The following is a 13,455-nucleotide window of genomic DNA, read 5'->3' on the forward strand; positions in this document are numbered from 1 at the left end:
AGTGAGGACAGTTATATATTGAGACCAAAAGGTAGGAATGAGAACAGAACAAGATCCTAACAAATCTTGTAACATATGCCCGGTCTCCTTATCTTTAGTGTACAGATGATATGATGTCCTGATGAAGCTTCCTGAGACTTCAAATCATAGTCAAATAGTCACCTATTGATGCTCGTTTTATACAATGATAGAAAAAATGAGAACCAAGTGAATCAGAAAACGAAGAATGTCTTGGTGTGGTCCAACTTCTCTCTCTTTTCTGTCCCAGGGTCTTGTTTGGTTCACTATCTCTCTCTCTCTCTCTCTTAAGATTTTATTTATTGATTCATGAGAGACACAGAGAGAGGAGAGGCAGAGACACAGGCAGAGGGAGAAGCAGGCTCCACACAGGGAGCCTGACGTGGGACTTGATCGCCGAACTGGGATCACACCCTGAGCCAAAGGCAGACGCTCAACCGCTGAGCCACCCAGGCGTCCCTGGTTCACTATTTCTAAGCAGCTTGTCCAGCCTATTAAAGATGAGAGATAGCACAGTGGAAGAAAATGGTCCATATGTAAGAGAAATAGAGGTCAGTGTCTATTGGTACGCAAAGATGAGTAATGAGCCTCAAGCTAAGCGTGTTTTTATTAAGGTGAATGTTTCTGGAGTGACCATTGCTTTGAATGGCCTATATCAACTAAATTCTTCCTAAAGAGAACACCCAGAGGTTACATTATTTAATCCTCTCTACTTCAGAAACAGTTAAAGTACCACAGCCCTCAGACCTTATATGGCACTACCTTCTCTGGAGAAGAGGAATTATTCATTCATTCATAATGTTGGTGAAATTAACAAAGCTCTGATAATATTAGTTTTTTAAAATTACCTTTTTTTTTTTTTTTTTTTGGTATAATAGGAAGCTTCTGTTCAGTGAAGCAATTTAGTCCAATGTGTGCTTGTCATCTTGAAGTGGCCATAGAGGTTCTTCACTAATAATCCTGTATGGAAGAGAAAGTGAAGAATTAAGTGAATGCCAGAATGTTATTAGACAACTATGGATGGTAGCAACGTATTATAAAATTGAGCATGTATAATTACGTAATATTACAACATGGACCTTTGTTGTTTTACCATATTGGTCTTGGTTGTCAATGTTAATAATTATTGATTTGGTGTGAACTTTTTTTTTTTTTAAGATTTTATTGAGAGAGTGAGAGTATGAGTGGCGGGGTGGGGGCAGGGTGGACGGAGGGAGAGGGAAAAGCAGGCTCCGGCTGAGCATGGAGCCCTACACAGGGCTCTGTCCCAGGCCCCTGGGATCAAGACTTGAGCCTAAGGCAGATGCTTAACTGATTGAACCACCCAGGTGCCTCTGGTGTGAACTCTTAAGGGAACCTTACACCCTTCAGAGTGTTGGATATGAAGTGTTCATAGTTACTGGTTTATTTTTTCCCTCCATGAATACAGATGCTCAAGTCAGTTTATTAAATTACTGAAGTTAACAATTATTTTAGTCAGAAAATCAAGGCAGTGTTTTTGTTTTAGGTTTTTTTTTTTTTAAAGATTTTATTTATTCATGAGAGACACACACAGAGAGGCAGAGACACAGGCAGAGGGAGAAGCAGGCTCCATGCTGAGAGCCCTACGTGGGGCTTGATCCCGGGTCTCCAGGATCACACCCTGGGCTGAAGGCGGCACTAAACCGCTGAGCCACCGGGGCTGACCCCCTCCCCTTTTTTTTTTAAACCTTTGCACTGTTGATACTTTGGGCCAGGTAATTATTTGTTGTGGAGGACTGCCTTCTGCATTGTTGGATGTTTAGCAGCATCCCTGGTTTCAATCTACTAGATGCCACTAGCACTTGTCGCCCTGGGTTGCAACAAAAATGTTTCCAGACATTGCCAGGTGTCCCCTGGGAGGCACAGTCTGCCTTGGTTGATAGCCACCAGTCTAATGGGACTGATGATGCATGGACTTTGCAGAGAGAAATCCCCAGAGCCATATTGTCTGATAGGAAAAGGGTGAGTTTGGCAGAATGGTGGTTAGATTTCGTTCTGCCTTGGTCTATGTTGTCACCTTTCTGAATTCTTCAAACCAGTACTTCTGAAACTTCAGTGTGCAGGTGTGTCATCTGGAGATCATGCTAACGGGAAGACTCCAATTCCATAGGTCTGGAGTTGGGTGTGATGCTCATGCTTCTAGCCCAATGACCTCTCTTTAGCAATTTTTTTCCCCCAAGCCCTGTACAGAGAAGACATTTAATAAATATTTGATGAGGAGGGTTAATCATTTGATTTTCTTTTCTGTAGTTGGAACTCTAGGTAGGAACAAAATTGCTTTTGGGTAACCTTGAAATCAAAGATCTTTCTTAGAGTTCTATCCATTACAGATTTCATCACAATATAGACATCTACTTGAGAACAAGTGATAAAGAACATCTTATATTTACTTAGAATATTCATATAAAAGGTCATGAAGTTCTCTTTAGAAACAAAACAAAGAGATTAAGCTCTGTGGAGGAATATTGTATGTGATTCACAGCTGTAGTGATTATGTTCTGGTCCTGACTTCAGGACAAGGCTCATGCCTGGGGAGGGGAAGAGGAGCAAGGGATGGCTTAGGATAGTTGGGCTTTAGCTATATATATGGCATTTCATGTCTTAAACTCTAAAACAACCATACATAAATGTTATTATCAATTAACACTGGGTAGTTGGGTGCATTGGTGTTAACAGCATTGGTTTGTGTACCTTTAGTTTTGTATATTTAAAATTCTTGTAATTAGAAAAAAATGCATATGGAGAATGGATTGCTTCCCAGTTACTCTTATCAGCACCCACTTACCTATGATGAGCATCATCTTTCTGTTCTTTGTTCATTTCTTACAAAATAACCCTCTGTTATTTCCTCCCCCCTCCTTACAATCTAAACATCAAAAGCTTGAAAGCCAGCGTGCCTCAGATGTTTTCACATGACATAAATATTTGTTTTCTAGATGATTTTTATGTCAATGGAAATAGTCAGTGGTGCCTGGGTGGCTCCATCAGTTAAGCATCTGACTCTTGGTCTCAGCTCAGGTCATGATCTCATTGTCTTGGGATTGAGCCCCGAACTGGGTGTGGAGCCTCCTGAAGGTTCTCTTTCCCTCTTCCTCTGTCCCTACTTCCTGCTCACATGTACGCTGTTTCTCTCTCTCTCTCTCTCTCTCAAAAAAAAAAAAAAAAAAGAAAAAGAAAAAGAAAAGAAAAAAAAAAAGATGTGTTATCATTGTGAACATTTCTAAATTTATTAAAGCCATTTTCTTAGTATTGTGGTTTTTTTTTTCTCTCTTGCCCTAATGTGTAACTTTTTTTTTGACTTTTGGTGCCAATATGTTCTATCTTTGATGGTCTCCAAAGATATTAGAATGAGTAGAAGAGAAGGGATTAATGAATAGTTGCTTGTTCAGTCTTATAGTCATATTTTATAGTTTTTATGTTACTAAATACTTTATAAGATGTTTTGTATTTAAAAAATATTTTCTACTCTTCAGTAATATCCTTTCACAGGCTTCTTGTCTTTCTTATTCCCTGGTCAGTTGAATATTTTAGAATGTCTTCCACCTTGAGTCTTTGTCCTGGTTTTCTCCCCATTATTGTGACTCGTTGGTGTAGGTAACAGTGTCCTCTGCTCCTAGGTCTTAGATGCTTTTGGGGAGAAATCATTAGAAGCATGCTAGTTTATTTCATTAAAGTTACTGTATTTTCTCTGTGACTGACTGTTCCTCCCCTTGCTTCTCAGAAGCCCGTTTTCTGCTGGGCTGTCAGGCTTTTCAGTGGCCATTCTGCCATTCAGCCATCTCATTGTGCTTTTTGATGTGCATTTCCCCGATGATCAGTGATGTTGGGCATCTTTTCATGCCTGTTAGCCATCTATATTTCTTCTTTGGAAAAAATGTCTATTCAATCCTCTGCCCAGTTTTAAATCAAAGTATTTTGTTTTGGTGTTGCCTAAGTTTTACATGATATTGGATACTAATCCCTTTTTGGATATATCACTTGCAAAATACCTTTTCCCATTCAGTAGGTTGCCTTTTCAAATTTCTGATGGTTTCTTTTGCCACACAAAAGCTTTTTATTTTGGTATAGTCCCAATTATTTATTGTTGCTTTTGTTTCCCTTGACTGAGGAGACATATTTAGAAAAATGTTGCTATGGGTGCCTGGGTGGCTCAGTGGTTGAGCGTCTGCCTTTGGCTCAGGTCGTGATCCCGTAATGGGATCGAGCACCACATAGGGCTTTACTGAATTCATTTATTTAAAAAAAAAATTTTTTTTTTGGTGGAGTCTTTAGGGTTTTTTTTTTTTTTATTTTTTTTATTTTTTTTATAGCATCTCATCATCTGTCAATGGTAAAAGTTCTACTTATCAATTTGGATGGATCAATTGGATCAATTTGGATGTCTTTTATGTCTTGTCTGAATGCTCTAACACATCCAGTACTATATTGAATAAAAGTGGTGAGAGTAGACATCCTTGTCTTGTTCCTGATCTTAGAGGAAGAGTTTTCAGTTTCTCTTCATTAAGTATGGTGTTAGTTATGGATTTCTGGAGTCTTGTGTTTAGGAGTCACTTTGCCAGTGGGGTGTGTGTATGTATGTTCGACGGCAGGCACACGTGGGTGTATTGAGTTTGTGAGTGTGAGTCCTGCTTTTTATCTAGGTATGGAAGATCTGCAAGGAAGGAGGAAGGTTACCTCCAGTTGTTCCATTAGCCTCCAGGTACCACAGCATGGAGAAACCTACAGTTTCTTTCCCAGTTTCTGAAAGTGTTTAAAAATTACTGTGTTTGTGATTTTTGATTTTTGACTCTGCTTTCTGTCTTCTGCACCGATGTGCTGAAAGAGGAATAGAATTGGACCATTTATTATGGTGATTAAAAAAATGACTTTGGGACACCTGTGTGGCTCAGTGGTTGAGCATCTGCCTTCAGCTCAGGGTGTTTATCCTGGAGACCAGGGATCGAGTCCCGCATTGGGCTCCCTGCATGGAGCCTGCTTTACCCTCTGCCTTTCTCTCTCTCTGCCTTTCTCATGAATAAATAAATTAAATCTTAAAAAAAAAAAAAAAAAGAAAAAATGACATTAATCAGTAAGCGGTGGTAACTGTGCTGCTGGGGGCAACCTTAGGTCTACTGCATATGGTTTGGATGCCACCAAGGACTCCCCCAGGGTCCTTGGCCTGAGGAGGGCTTTGCTTGTTCCTGTTTGTTGCCTTTTGCCAGTTTTCTCTTGTAGTAGACATGAGGTCTTGATTATACCTGACTCGATCCTCCTAATTCCTGGCCACTGTGGCCCACTGACCTCACTTCAGTCAGAGTCTGAGAAACAAGCTTCAGTTGACATACTTGGATGAATACTGTGGTTACATGCTTCAGATGAGGAGCTGTGCTAATTGTCACATTAGAAATGTCTGCATGCTCTTCTTAGGCTGAATTGCACTTATCTGGGATCTTCTTCTATACATAAGCTCAGCTCTATCTTGACTGCCAAGCTTTCTTCCAGGGCCTCTCTCGTCACAGACTAAAACTCATGACAATTGTAAATCTGTGTCTTTCTGCTACAAATAGAGCCAGTCTTCAGTCATGTGTGATAATGGGCAATGGGTTAGCATAATTAATAAACTGATAATACCTAAATCTAGTTTTTACTGTTAATTCGAACCACTTCCCTTAAAATCCTTAGAACTGGCAGCCAAGTGCAAGACTGGCACATCCATGAACTCAGAGATCTGTCTTCACCTCTTAGCAGATTATGGGAGCTGCTAGAGGAAGGTGAAATGGAGCACAGGCACCAAACTTCTAGGAGCCATGAAAATAGCCACCTATTACTGCCTCTATAGTGGAAACTGCGTCTGGATTGTCAGGATGGATCAGTGAGGATTTTGCACCTACACTCTGTCGTGGCCTAGGATTTATCAACCTTGGCACTGTTGACTTTTTTTTTTTTTCTTTGGAATTTCAGCTCTTTGTGGGTGGGCTGTCTTGTGCTTTTGTAACATTTTTAGCTGCATCCCTGGCCTCTATCCACTAGGTGCCAGTAGCACCCCATGATTTATGACTACAAAGAACTGTGTACAGACCTTTCTAAGTGTACCTGAGTTGAGAACCACTGGAATAGCCCCCTTCATGGTAGGTATAGTTGATTATTTTGGTATATGAAGAGAATTTAGTCCGCTCTCTTACTTACGGTTGCTAAATCTTAACTGCATATTGAGTGACTCATCAGTAGTAAGTAATTCAAATCCTTAGGTCTCAGAATGTGAAGTGGGCTTACTCTGCTCCTCTGTTGGAATAATAGGCAGGCAGTGCAGTATAGTGATTAAAAGCATGCATGTTGGATGCAGCGGACCTTGGTTAGAAACATGGCATAATTACTTAATGGCTGTGGGTTCCTAAGTGCCTCTGTGTTTCAGTTTTTACATCTCTAAAATGAAGGGGTAGTCCTTGCTGCCTCAGAGGGTTCCTCTTCCTGTAAGAAGCAGATACCTGGTGCCTGGCAATGTGTGACTCAGAGGGAACAGTGAGGGTTCAGGGAGTGACTCAGCTGACAATAGAATAATCACATGTCTCTGAGACTCTCAATCTGCCCAGGACTTCCCCTGGGTCAGCGTCCCACACACTTTCCCTTAGTTCCCTGCAGTTATTTCAGGTTGATGTTCTGCACTGAAATGAGGGCTTCAAGGGGCAAGGTGTATCTTTGGCTGAGTGCTCAGAGCCTCCTCGGTATCTGGCCTAAAAGTACTTGGGTTGGGGAGAAGGGGGGAAGGCTGTGCTTCCTATGATCCCTCTTTTCTAGTCACAGGAGTGGCCCTCTGATGGGGAGTCCAAAGTGTTGCACGGTCCTCCTCAGCAATCCACACAAGCCTGAGTTGTTGATGAAAGAGACGTGTAAAAAAAAAAAAAAAAAAAAAAAAAAAAGAAAGTGACGTAAAGCTATGAAACTCCAGGTCTTCAGAGTTTTGGGAACTGATTCCTCTCTATGTCTGGAATTAGAATGAGCTACGTGGATTCCTGACTTTTTTTTCCAGCCTGTTCTGCAGCATTGCTTTTAAATACGTGGTTCTGTTCCCTTGGGCCAGGAAAGGAAATGAATCTCTGACCTCTTTTTGCCTCTCTGAGATGATGTTTGTATTTCTCAGTTAGGCATGCATTACTCAGATCTTCAGATCTTGGGGCTAAGGGCACTAATGCATATCCCTTTGCTATGGGGTTGGGAAGAAATTTTCATTTCTGGGAAACCTACACTTTAAGCTACTTAGCTAAATATCAGCCACCTGTATGTGTGTGCAAGAGTCAGCGTTATATAGTCCAAGCAAAAGAATATAAATATTTAGGACTTTAGGTGGGAGTGGGAATACTGCAGAAAAGTGATACATTTAAAAACCTAACCTTTGATGTACTTCCTCCATGTGGGAAGTTTGATTTTTATGAAATCTATTGTGACAGTCACTTGAGTTATGCAATTCTGTAAATGAATTTGTACTTTATTAACACAACAAGTGATAAGCAACTATATGCATTTCCAAATGAGTAGAATTTAAATGTGAAAGATGGAGTTTTGTGTAGCTTAAAGATGGTGCTCAGAGTACATTAAAAGGAAAGACCTAGGTCCGCAGGTTGGGGTCCATTATCGAATGTGTCCTTTACAGAACATTCCATTTGTGATGATTTCACTTTTACAAGGGATGTCAATACGAATCAGTCAAGTACATTATCTTACGTCTTGCCATGCTCCACAAGAGTGATGAGATGGCATTTAATTATTGCCTCAGCTGTAATGTCTGTGAGAAAATGATAATGACCAGCTAACAAGTGCTCCATTGCAGTTTTATGCTCAAGACATACCTGTACCAGGACTGGTTTAGTTTTACTCCATGCTTTTATTATTATTTTTTTAAATGCAGCCTACTCTGGACTTCCTTCTAATCTTTTATACATTATTGCTTTCCTCTTGTATTTTCAGTATCTCTTTCTGCCTAGAAGCGATTTCCCTGCAATAAATAAACCTACACAAGTCTTTAATAAGGCAGGGTAGAAAACATATAGGTCTAGAGGTCATGACAGCCCAGTAGCTATAAATTTGCTCAAGACTTTTCCATCCTTCTATAACAGAGTAAAAACCCTAAATAGGTGAAGAAATACTGATTTCCAGTAAGCTCGTCTTGTTTCTTAATATCACTGCCCACTAAAAGGAACGAGGGCTTCTTGGAGAAATGACTGACTTTTAGTAAGGCACAGGGAAAGTACAGAGTAAGTTGAGATAAACCTTGTGGGCAAAAAGCAAGGAAGTGCTCAGCCCAAAGAGAGATGTAGAAAAAGGACATGGGAGCTGCCTTGGAGGCACTTCTAAATTTGACAGTTTGAATATCAACAAGAATGACAATAAGAGATTTAAGTACTTAAAAAATAAACCAAATTCAGGAATTGATTGTGATATTTAGAAAAGAGATTGGGGCGCCTGGGTGGCACAGTTGGTTAAGCATCCAACTCTTGGTTTTTGGCTCAGATTGTGATCTCAGGGTCGTGAGGTTTACGTCCTGCTCTGCACTCAGCAAGGAGTGTGTTTGAGTTTCTCTCTCCTTCTGATCCCGCCTCCAGTTTCTCTCCCTCTAAAATAGAACAAAACAAAACAAAAAAACCCAAAACAAGAATAGGGACTGAAAAAGAAGATGCAGACAGGGGGAAGCTCTTCTTTACAGAAGACTAGTCAGAAAATGTAGAATGAAGGATAGAATTAGCAAGTGACTATTTTGCAATCTCAGTGTAACGAGGCAGCAGTTTTCAGTGGGTACGAAAAGCTGCCAGTCTGTGAAAGGTTGTGGGAGAACAGGATATTCCAGTCTAAAAGTATCACTCTCTGGCCATTTGGAATACTACAGAACAAATGGTACCTTTTCAGCAGGGATATCTGGCAGTCACTGAATGATCAAACTTACCCCAAATGGGATAACTTCGTGCCTCCGGATAGGATTCAATTAGATGTATACAGCGTACCTTATCAAAAAGCTAATCATTGTTGAATAATTGGACAGATTCAGAATGTGGATTGTTCTGTAAAGCAACCAGCTTGGACTCTCAAAAAAAAAAAAAAAAAAAAATCTGTGTCCTGAAAAGAGAACAAATGTGAAGGGGTGGGAGGAAGTGATTCTAGATCAAAAGAGGCCAAAGAGAAATAACAGTGTGTGAATGTGATTGGTGGGTGGTGGTGGTGGTGGTGGTGGTGAGGGAGTGGATAGAACTCTAGGAATTATTTTGAGACAGTTATGAAATCTGCATACAGGCTCTGTGTTAGATGGTATTATTGAATTCATCTTTCTAGTGTGTCAATGGTATGGTTAAGTTGGGGAATATTCTTACTCTTCAGAGACGGATGCTGAAGTATTTAGGACGGACAGGTCATAATTGCTTGCACCACCATTTTCAAAATGGATCAGGAGAAGAAAGTAAATGTGTGTGTGTGCACGTGCGCATGCATATGTTTGTGTATTGTATTTGGGGGGTGATATATATATTATATTACATATATTATATATATATACTACAGGATACGTGCATACACATGTGTATGTATATGTGTAAATGCACGTATTCTGTGCATGTTTTGAGACAAGTCCTGAGCTCAGTACCTGACATACAGCAGAGGCCTGACAGTCCCTTAGACTTGTTACCCTGCTTACTTGTTCTCAGTCACCTTGGGGAGCTTCGCTGCCTATCCTTAAATTGGTTTATCTTATTTTATTGTTTGCCACCTTCCTTTCTCTTTCTAGCCAAAATAATCTCCACTTAGAACACTGTTTAAAAGCATCATCAACAGAGCGAACTTTGCCATTTGTCTATCCACATATTCCATGGGTGCTTATTATCAGGCAGTGTTGTTGGCGCTGTGGATCCATCCTGCCAACTAGGAGCTCAGCGTCTGCTGCTTCTGGAACCTGGGCTGCCCATCCCCTTCCTCTCCGCACTGTGCACCTCTGTCATCTGCAGTTCTGGGTCACTCACAGCCCTGGACGCCGAGGAGCCAGGTTGCTCCGCCTCCACAGAGGAGAGCTTTTCCATGACCGAGCTAATCACGGCCTGTGCTGGGCTGTCACTGTGTCTTGTCTTCCCTTTCTGACTCCTCACATTTTATAGCAATAACTGCCATTCACTGGGAACTTTACCTTGTACCCAACAGAGGCAGTGCTAATTGCTTTTAAAACCATTTCTTCTTTTTCATGAAGAGTCTATATGTTGAAAAGAATCTATGTAACCTAAGGTAGAGCACAGTAAACAGAACACAGCGCTGACCTGAGAGCCAGGACCCCGCCAGTCCCCCTGCATCTCCCTCCGTCCTTCTCCCTGGCTGTCTGCCGCTTTCTGCCCAGATGTAACCCTGTCTTGAGTTTCGTTTTTCATATCTGCCCTTTTAAAGCAAATTATTTTAATCCATATGCACATATATTCCATTACAAAATTGTTCATGCTGTATGTAGTCTTCCAGGACTTTTTAAAAATCCTCAGCTCAGCATATGATTCTAAAGTTTACCATTTTAGAAAAGGAAGTATTTGGAAAAAGATGAACATTCAGGGATCCCTGGGTGGCGCAGCGGTTTGGCGCCTGCCTTTGGCCCAGGGCGCGATCCTGGAGACCCGGGATCGAATCCCACATCGGGCTCCCGGTGCATGGAGCCTGCTTCTCCCTCTGCCTGTGTCTCTGCCTCTCTCTCTCTCTGTAACTATCATAAATAAATAAAAATTTAAAAAAAAAAAAAAAAAAGATGAACATTCACTCACCCTGTAACTAATAAGCATTTTAATTCCTAGGTATATGCCCTAGAAATCTCTTACAGAAGCATACCAAGGGACATGTATAAGGATGCTCATAGAAACAGTGATAGTAGCAAAAATGTGGGCATTAGCTCAAAGGATTATTGGCAGGAGAAACGGGTAAAAGAAAAAAAATTGGTGAAATTTTATGCAGCAGTGAAAATGAACAAACTGCAGCTATGCAAATTTAAATAAATCCTCTTCTAGTTCTGATAAAATAAAAGTAACTCCACTTTATAGTTGAGGAAACTCAAGTCTAGAGAGCTTGAATAAATTGTGTGCGATGTCACAACGAGTATGTTTTGGACCTCAGATTTGAATCTAGGTCATTCTAAAGCCTTAACTGCTAGGGAGGGAGTATTGTTTCCTGTTGGAAAGACATCTTTTTGTTGTCTTGTCTGTTCTGCATGGAGAGAGAGCTCTGTATTTTCACCTGACCTGGCAAATGGTTCACAGGAGGACTTGTGTAAATTTTGTAATGAATGACCCAGAACATCCTTATGTTGCCCAGGAAGAAAGCAGGTGAAGGGAGCTTAGTGGTTTGAGCAAGTTCCTGGGATAGAAAGCAGAGCACGTGCGCCGAGAACCCAAGCTCCCTCCCAAGCCCTCACCGACTGGAGCTTTTAACCTGTCTGGTCTTGCCTTGGTTTCAGGCCTCCCCTTTAGGAGGTGGCTGGGAGACACCTGGCAGATATGACGTCAGTATGACTTCATTATAACTGATCCTGCTCCCAGGCTGCTCAGCCGGGGTTGGCTGGTGCTCATCTGGTGGAGAACAGGCCTCTCCCCAGCCGTGTGACCCTTACCTATACCATAAGTCTGCCCAGCCCGCAGCAGCAACAGGGCTGGCAAGCTTTCTTCTGTCCTTTGAATGCCACCGACATGATTAGCCTGTGAAAAAGTGCCGCTGTGTTGGTGTGTATGGGGTGGGGGGTTTGGGGCAGGCAAAACAAGCAGCTGTTTGGTGCCTTTGTCCAGTAAACCAATATTCATCATAAATGTAGATTATTGTGCTACTTCAATATTTTGGCCCAGTGAACAAAAATTGAAATAAAAGCAAATGCTCAGCTGCCTGGCTGTCCCCTTGAGCTTTTCTTTGTCTGCCACCCAGGGCCCAGCAAAGCTCTGAGCCAGGTACATGTTTTTTCCCCCCGATCCCAATAAATCCTGAAAGGCTTCTGGCCCCTTGTAAACTGGTGAGGGCTTTCGGCAAGGGTCTGCAGACGTTACCACCTGAGCTTTGTCAAGCACCGCGTAGGACAAACGGGGCTATCCAGGGGAATTTGCTTTCACGTTGTCACCACAGTGATGCTGAAGCCCAGTTGTATAAAGATCTAAAACACACCAGCAGAGGTACTTGGAGCCCTGGCCTCTGTCCGTGGTTGTCTGGCATCTGAGTGTGTGCCTCGTGTTGGGCTGCATTAAAACATCACCTGCTCAGAGAGGCCTTCTGTCTTCACGACACCTGACACAGCCAGGCTTCCACCCGGCCCCCTCCAGCCCCTCATCAGGTTTTATTTTCTTCATAGCGGTCTTCATTATTTAAAGTCATACTTCTTTTGGGCAGCCCGGGTGGCTCAGCGGTTTAGCGCCGCCTTCAGCCCAAGGTGTGATCCTGGAGACCCAGGATCGAGTCCCACACCAGGCTCCCTGCATGGAGCCTGCTTCTCCCTCTGCCTGTGTCTCTGCCTCTCTCTCTCTCTCTGTCTTTCATGAATAAATAAAATATAAAAAAAAAGTCATACGTATTTTTCAACTTCTTGTCTCCATCACCCCCTTAAAGGACTTGATTATTTTCATAAGAACCGAACTTCTCTTGCTCACTGCTAAATTAGTGTCTGGCATATACTTAGTGGATATAGAATATATGAGTGAATCTATCTGTACAATTTTGGTCAAATTAAGGAGTTGATTTACCTGTCAAAGGATGAGTCTGTTTAGAACCTCTAGAGTTTTACAATTTCTATCCGTGCTATAGGTTAAAATGTGTAGGTATCTTTTAAAATCTTTGGTGCATAAAATTGGATCAACCATGATCTTAATTTATGAAATATTCTTATTGCAAAGTTGATGCAAGTTTGACTTTAAAAAAAGGTTAATTCTATTATTTTTAATCATGTTACTAATTTTCCTTAATCTCGATAACCGAAACAAAAGGCAAGACAGTCATAAGCTACGTGTTGCTGCATGCTCTGTCCTCCTTCCCACATGCCACCTCTGGTTATCATGTACCGTAAATCCTGTGCTCTTCATTCTCCTGCTTGCCTTGTTTTATAGAGTTCTGTAACATCTGTACGTGTTCCTGGAAGTGAGTGTATCTGTAGTATGTATGTGTATGAAATTATGATGTTTTAAAAGGCCACATGTGATGTGTTAGTGAGTTAACTGCATCATACCACATATCATCCATGTTATTGAGTGTTGCTCTAATTCCTTTGTCTTGATGACTGTCACATTCTATTGTCTGACCATTTCAGTTTATTCGCTAAATTTCCTGTGTTTGGGGTGTTTCCAGGTTTTTGCCCGTGTAAACTCTTCTGAGATGTACATCCATATTGCCTCTTGATGGACATGGGAAACTTTTTTCTTGTAGGTAAAAATCTAGAAGTTAAAGCGTCGATTCATAGAATAT

At 41.4% G+C, this 13,455-nt stretch overlaps 2 protein-coding genes across 12 annotated transcripts in view; one reads left to right on the forward strand and one right to left on the reverse strand.

Annotated features, from left to right (window-relative positions):
* Positions 1-13,455, forward strand: part of MED12L (mediator complex subunit 12L) — a 323,628-nt gene that overhangs the window by 123,722 nt on the left and 186,451 nt on the right. The window lies entirely within an intron of this gene.
* The window catches only part of P2RY14 (purinergic receptor P2Y14), a 51,741-nt gene that overhangs the window by 5,382 nt on the left and 32,904 nt on the right, over positions 1-13,455 (reverse strand). For 4 of the 5 annotated variants that reach the window (XM_049099607.1, XM_049099605.1, XM_035705233.2 and 1 more), the window contains exon 2: positions 867-978. The gene's annotated coding sequence lies outside the window, so the exon portion shown is untranslated. Of the gene's footprint in view, positions 1-866; positions 979-2,056; positions 2,222-13,455 lie in introns of all 5 variants that reach the window. The other variant, XM_049099606.1, reaches the window with a different exon arrangement.

This window comes from Canis lupus, chromosome 23, assembly GCF_003254725.2.
Source record: "Canis lupus dingo isolate Sandy chromosome 23, ASM325472v2, whole genome shotgun sequence".
NCBI lineage: Eukaryota > Metazoa > Chordata > Mammalia > Carnivora > Canidae > Canis > Canis lupus.